General features: G+C 31.4%; 1 pseudogene across 1 annotated transcript; it reads left to right on the top strand.

Moving 5' to 3' along the window:
- Positions 1-712: 712 nt before the first annotated feature.
- LOC145792957 (uncharacterized) lies at positions 713-5,986 on the top strand (annotated as a pseudogene). The gene is made up of 4 exons (XR_014333283.1): positions 713-1,727; positions 3,130-3,252; positions 3,419-3,779; positions 5,250-5,986. The product of XR_014333283.1 is annotated as an uncharacterized LOC145792957 (transcript).
- The last annotated feature ends 1,712 nt before the right edge of the window (positions 5,987-7,698 follow it).

Below are 7,698 nucleotides of genomic sequence, written 5' to 3'. Positions count from 1 at the left end.
ACTTAAAATATTAAAAAAAATCACTAAAAATAAAAAAATAAAAAATTCAATTTTCAGACAATAAAAAATAAAATAAAATAGAAAAGTCTTAATTATTTGAAACCCTAAGCCCAAATTTTTCCCTAAAATTTACCCAGAGTTGTCCAGGAGCAGACTTGTCCACATGGGCATATATTAAGCAAAAATCAGTGCATCACTGTTTCTAGATTTTTTTCTTTAAAAGTTTTTTAGATAGGATTGTTTCTAAATGTTGTTCATGTTTTGTTTTGATACAACTGTTGATATTTGTTTTTGTTTTGATACAACTGTTGATATTTGTTTTTGTTTTGATACACCTGTTGATATTTGTTTTGTTTTCTGGTAAGGTTGTATTGTAGCAATAGTTTTCATTGTCTATTGAAAAAACACAACTAGACCAAATCAATCAATTAGGTGGGAATAATGAAAACCAAAACCTTCCATCAGGTGGGAATGAAGTTGCACTTGGACTGACCTGATTTCACCCCTAAATTCTCTTTTAATATTTAATTTGCTGTTTTTGGTTAATTATTTTTGTTTAGAATGGGACTTTTCTTTTCTTTCTTTTTTTTTTTTTTTTCTTTTTTCTTCCTCTTCTTCTTCTTTTTTATTTTTTATTTTTTGTTTTTTTGTTTTTTTATTTTTTTATTTTTTTATTTTTTTTATTTCAAGCCAAAGCACCTGTGGCTCATAATTATAAAAATGCCATTGACATGTGATTTTGGATGGGCTTTATTCATAAAAATTCTGTTTTACAAATCAATTTCCTTTTAAAATTAGCTTGTTCACAAATTAGATAAAAATAAATATAAAAAAAAAAAGAAGTGGCGGATAAGTTTTCTTTAGCAGTTGCAGTTTACCATGTACGGAAGTAGATGAACAAGAACAACAATCTTTAATTAGAAGAGGAAAAGAAAATAAATAATTCTTAATCTAATTGAAGAAGTTAGATTTGGAATCATCTCTTGGAGACAAGTTTAGGATAATCATGTATTCTTGTTGTCTTCCCAGACAATAGGAATATATAATTTCAGTTGAAATTATCAACCTAATTTGAAGACGTTGGATTTGAGTCAGGCATATTAATATTATTCTTAAAGATGAAAAAGATGATAGCTCTATCTAGGGTTTGAGGGGTCAACCAACAAGATTGGTGTTGGGGTTGTGACCCTTGATGGCTCAATTTTATCAAACCCAAGACACACACATCTATGTTACCCCACCAGGGCAGGGATTCCTTCCCCAAGAAACTGCCCAATACCATCTCCAACACATCCTGCCGGCCGCTTATCAAATCTGCCCTCAAGACTGCGCAGATAACCCCAAATGACATCGACTGTCTTTGTTACACTAGAGGACCAGGCATGGGTGCGCCATTACAGGTTGCTGTTGTTGTTGTTGTTTGGGTTCTTTCACAGCTTTGGAAGAAACTCATTGTTGCGGTTAAGCATTGTGTTGCTCATATTGACACAGGAAGGGTTGTCACTGGAGCAGATGACCCTGTTGTGCTATATGTAAGTGGTGGTAACACACAGATGATTGCAGATAGCAAGGGGCGGTATCGGATTTTTGGTGAGACTATAGATATTGCTGTTGGGAATTGCTTGGACCGGTTTGCGAGGGTTCTAACTCTGTCTAATGATCCAAACCCTGGGTACACATTGAGCAGGTATGCAGTTGGAAGCAAGTTTCCTTAACCTATATCAGTGGTAAATTCACACAGAGACTGTCCATTAATAGTCATATCAGGTTATTTTGTTGAAATGTCTTCAAACTTGAGGAAGACCAAAAAAAAATAAAATAAAATTGAGCTGCTATTTGGCGTTTTGCTTGTTTAACTATAGAAGTTTGCAGATTTTTTTTTTTTTTTTTTTTATATTGTTTGTTCTCTGTCTATTGTTTGAGAAAACTTTATGTCTTACTATGATTCAGTTTTGCATTGTGGTTGAGATCAATACTTGTCTAGCCTGCACTGTACTGGAATAAGTTGTGGTTATGGCTTGCTAGTTTCTGATCTTCCAATGTTGTATAGCTCAATTTTGGTATCCTCTCCCCCCCTGCCTTCTCAAAAGACAAAAGACACACAAAGACAACTGCAAATGAGGCTTTGAGACTCCTTGATAATTTTCTTAATTTTTAAAGAAGATATTTTATTATGTACCTTTTTATGAACTTTTTTGAAGGTAGGAATTTGGTGGTTGTTAGGCCATTGTAGTCAGCTATATAACACCTTTGTCTTCATTTGTAAGAGAAAATGATTAAACAAGCAGTTAGTAGTCTTTACTTCTTTTTCTTTCCTTCTTGCTTAACCAAACAGATAAAGGGTGAGGTGATTTTTCCTTTCCCTCCTTTTTTTTTCTATCGTCCATACACAATCCTTCCTCTCAGTTTTCTACTAAAAGAATAAGTGGAAGGCCAAAATGAACATCAGTTGGGGCTATGATAAAGAAATAGTTGCCAAGGATTTATGAGAGGATATGCCTTTAGATGGAGTTGATTGAAGGCTAAAGATGAAATCTACCTTAAAGGGTTTCAATGCTGGCTTTGTTGAGTTGAGTTGAGTTTTATTATTGAATTATTATATAGTATTTTGAGTGTTGTCACTGAGCAGTAGATATTGGTGAATTTAGTGCAAGGTTCAAGTTTGGTACTTGTATTTTAAGTTCTTGTTCAACAAAGCTAACAGATTCTCTATATGTGGGTTTTAACTTTGTCAGATTTAACTTTCACCAATATATTTAGTCTTACCTTTATCTTATTTGATTAGTTCTTATTATTTTTAAAGAAATATGTTTAACTACATTTTTTATTATATCTTCATATCTTTGTTTTGTTTTTCTATATTTTTATACAGCTCTGAATTGATAATACATGATTGATGTGTAAGTTTATATTTTTTTGTGGTAAGTTTAGATTATATCTATGAGATTTGTTACACATTTCATCACCTCTCATTTATAAAGATTCTCTCTGGAACCTTGGTTTACTTTTATACTTAACTTTTGTTCTGGAGATGTTCTTAAAATTTCTCAGATAGGCTTCAGAATGTTCTTGAAATGATGCGATGAAGAAATGCTTTCTGCTTGACTTATCTTTTTTTCCTTTCTTCAGCAGCTTGTTGTCAAAGGAATGAATGTTTCGTTTAGTGAAATATTGAGTTACCTTGAAGCCACTGCTGAGGAAAAGCTAAAAAATAATGAATGCACCCCTGCAGATTTATGATATTCTCTTCAGGTAATCATTTGGAATGCTTCCAATTTTTAATAATACATATTTTGTGGTGATAAAAAGTTTAGTTGGTACTTTGATATAGCTGTTTTTTGTAAATTGCAAGTGTGTGTTGAATATTTACATGATCTAATTGTGGCTCAATTTCCACATACAATTTAAATTGTTTTAGGAAACTATGTTTCCGATGCTTGTGGAGATTACAGAACAGGCAATGGCACACTGTGACAAGAAAGATGTTCTTATTGTTGGTGGTGTGGGCTGCAATGAGCACTTGCTAGAGATGATGAGAATCATGCGCTCCAAGAGGGGTGGAAAGTTGTTTGCAACTGATGACAGGTACTGAATTGACAATGGGGGAATGCCTGCGTATACTGGTCTCCTAGCTTATGCTAATGGGATGTCAACTCCGCTGGAGGAATCAACATTCACACAATGGTTTAGAACTGATGAAGTGCTGGCAATCTGGAGAGAGAAAAAGGAATTGTCTGATGGTCTCATGGAAAAAAGTGTAATCACCTATATGTTTCGAGGTATGTGTTTTCTTTTTTTCCCCTTGTTTTTTCAGTAAGATCATGGATAGCTTCCTATTTTAATAGATGGTATGAGGCCCTTCAGGAGATGATAAAACTGACAAGCTGTGGACAATCAATGGCCAATTTAAAAATGTCTTGTAATTTGGTTTTTCTACCTGTCTGCATGGAAGTACAACTGTGTAGTAGAAATCAAGTGTGGATCAGAAAAGAAAATTTACTTTGTAGAGCTAGATGTTTATGTGTGTGTGTGTGTGTGTGTGTGTATTTGTTTTAAACCATATATGAAGGCTTGCATCCAACCAGGCAAGCCTTTGCCCATGAAATTGGTAATCAGCTTCTTGCAATGTTTGTCAGATTGTAAGGCGACAATGCCTTACAAAAGCATGAATTTGGGAACTAGGAAGTTTGAGACTTCATTTTCAGAAGTGCTTGGGTTTTCATGTTAGGAAGTTTGGGACTTATAGGAAGGTTTCAAACCATATATATAATTATTTACGAGGGGTTATTATGTAAACAAAAATGTATTAGTAGTCATTACTCATCGAAATGTTTTTGGGGACCCATCAAAGTGTGAAGCCAAAAACTGTAATGAGAAAGTAGTTGAAATCTCGAGGAAATTTTTTGATAATGTGATATAAATATTTGTAATGAAACTAATTCTAAGCGGAATAAGTTGTTTTTTCATAGGTAGTAGCATTTATTCAACATCCAGTCTCCCTCAACTTGGAATTATGCAAATAGGTCCAATTTTAATTTTCTTTAGTATTATATTTTGAGTCTGTGAATCCTCTTGTTATTTAGGGTTTCCTTTCCTTGCTCTGTTTCTCTGCTATTCTTGTCCTGTTTGTTTCGTATTTTAAATTTAAACCATGAACTTATGAGTAATGAGTAGAGAGGTCACGACCACTTGGTTGGGTAACCCCTTCCCATCTTGAATCGTAGCCCTGAACTAGGTTCTCTAGTGACGACAGGACTAGGTATTGCTTGGAGTCATTTTGTGGATATGGTTTCTTAGTTCTTCAAATCAAGTGGAGACTCTTCATTTCAAACAATCCTACTATATATTATGTGACCTTGTGGGATATCAGTTTATCCATTTGGATTCCCAATGGGTTTCAAAATAGAAGGAAATTTGTTGGCACATTGCTTCGGATATTTTTGGTCATGTAATGCATGTTAATGCTTGAGTGGGATTTCATAAGCTCAAGAGGTTTGGCGCGTGTGAGCCTTACTGAGAGTCCTATCCCCTTGACCCTATATGCCCAAAAATTTGGCTTGCGTACATGAACAAATGGTCTCGGGTAATTGCTGATTTTAATGACAACCGAGTTTAAGAATGTGGGTACAAGAATTTGTTATTCTAGTTTTGGTTTTCAATTTGCTTGGTTGTTGGTCATTTATCTTCATTTATTTATATATATTTTACATCATATCATTTTGGCTAAAAAAGATTTATTATATTCTCAGGGCATGCAAATATAGTGTGGTTATTGGAAGGCAACAAGGAGGGGGTAATTTGCCAAGAAGCAAAGATGGATGATCTGTTGTGTGAAGCAAAGATTGATGAAGATCTGTTGTGAGCTCTCACTATGAGAAAAGTTTTGTGTTCAATTGGTGATATGCTAAATACGTGTGTTTCCAAGGAGTTGAATTGTTTTTCCCTTTAAAGACATTAGTGGAGAAGAAAGGCAGTGTAACATTGATTGGAGAACAACTTACACCATTAGTTCCAATTATATGTGTGTATTTATAAACTTGAGTACTGTTTATGTTGTCAGGTAAAACATGTCTATTCAACAGTGGCCAAAGATCAAGTTCTTGAAATGAAATATGCTGATCTACTGGCTCTCGTTGGATCGGCATATTTATTTGAAAGTAACTCAGATGAGTGTAGATTGTATGACTTTAAACTAATTATTGGATTTGGTAAGACTTTGAATTAAAAGCAAGGGACAAAAGTAAAGCACTATTTTGCAGAATGTCGACTTTAAATTTTATAGGCACCTTTTTTTTTTTTTCTTTTTTTCTTTTTTGTGGTGCACAATTACATGGAATGTATATAGTGGTAGCTGTTATGACCGACTTGGGGAAAGTGAGTTTGCTTTTTTTCCTTTAAATGTAAGACTTTGGAGACTGACTTCCTTGATGAATCTTTTCTCATATTATTTACTTAATACACATTTTAACAGCTGCATTGGATTTCCTACCCATTCTCTGATTTAATATACATTAAGTCTTGGTTTTTTTTCTTTTTTCTTTCTCTCTCTCTCTATTTTCATCTTGCGATCAATAAATTAAGCAGGTTTATGAGCTGAGTCGTCATTTTATTTAATTTTTTCCGTCAGCCAACACTACCTCTCTTTGGAGTGGCTGAAACAATAACCTTGGAATTGAAACTCAAATCTAAGGCTTTGCCTGTACTATGGCTTTGTTTAGCTATTTTTTTATTAGTTATTTAAAATTTAGGTTAGCTACCAATAAATGTTAATAGTTAGATTTAATTCTTATCAAATTCTATTAGAAATAAATCCTAACAAAATTGTCGTTAAAAATAAATTTTTGTAATAATTTTTTACAGATGTTGCTAAAAATTAACAATTAATAACTTTTTTTTGTCAAGATTTTTATGAATTGTCATTAAAATTTATAATTAGTAGCGGTTTTTTGTGACAAATTTTTTAAATTGTTGCTGAAAATTAGAAATTGGTGATTTTTTTTAAAATGTCGCTAAAACTTATAATTAGTGACATTTTTGTGACAATTTTCAAACTGCCGCTGAAAATTAACAATTAATGATGTTTTTTAATAGTGTTTGATAAAAATATCATTAATTATTATATGACCTATTGGACAATAAGTCCTCATATTAATACACACATGTAAGTCTTCCAATTAATGTTTTAAAAAAATTTAACTGTTTGGCTATGATTTTTTAATTAACAATTGGTTTTTGATTTTTTATTTTTAGGCAACAACTAAATTTTTTAATAAAAAATTTCAGGTCTTTCTAGAAGGATATAAAAGTTAAAAAATAAAATCAAAAATAAAATCAATAAATTCCCAAAAAATAAAATTAACTTACCTAAAATTTTCCAATAACAAATAGTTGAACTTGTTTAGAATTTGTTAAACATGTCATTTGCTTTAAGAATAGTTTTATGTTTAAAAAATAAAAAAATAAAAATAGTTTTGAGAACTGTTAAAAAAAAATAAAAAGTAGCTGTGATACGATGATAAATTACCAACAAAAAAAAAAAAATGATGAGAAAAAAAATTATTTGTCATGTTTTCAAATTAGGTAAAATACATTGTGAGAAATGTTGAGTTAGAACTCTGTAATCATGTCACTCTCATTTCTCATTAAAAAAAAAAATGGTGAGATTTAATGATAAACTAAAGGTGATATTTGGTGAAAGAGATTTAATGATAAACTAACTAAAGGTGATATTTGGTGAAAAATTAACTAATTGACTGTATAATTTTTTTTTTTTTATATAGATGATAGTAAACAAAAATAAAATTTATATAAAAATTCATAATGTGTGTCTATTAAATAACGCATTAAAGTGACTTACAATTTTTTAAATCCTTTTTATATTTGCAAGTCATTTTTCTTTTTCTTTTTCTTTTTTTATAATATTAAGATTATCCATCAATACAAAATAAAATAAAAAATCTCACCCATATCTTTATTTTACATATGTTTTTGTTTTCTGTTTTTTTATACTAGATAATGAAAAAATGAAAGGGCAAAAAAAAAAAAAAAAAATACACTCCAAGATTTCGTGTTTTTCAATTTAAATCTAGGTTTCAATTTTAACAATTAAAGTTCTAATGTTACTTCCGTGTCACAATTTACACCTTCCATCCATTTCGATTGATGAACTAACAGATACTTCCAATTTTGGTGCAATTT

Source organism: Camellia sinensis, chromosome 6 (genome assembly GCF_055761805.1).
Source record: "Camellia sinensis isolate YWXY chromosome 6, ASM5576180v1, whole genome shotgun sequence".
Classification (NCBI taxonomy): Eukaryota; Viridiplantae; Streptophyta; class Magnoliopsida; order Ericales; family Theaceae; genus Camellia; species Camellia sinensis.
This window is presented reverse-complemented; position numbering and strand designations above follow the sequence as displayed.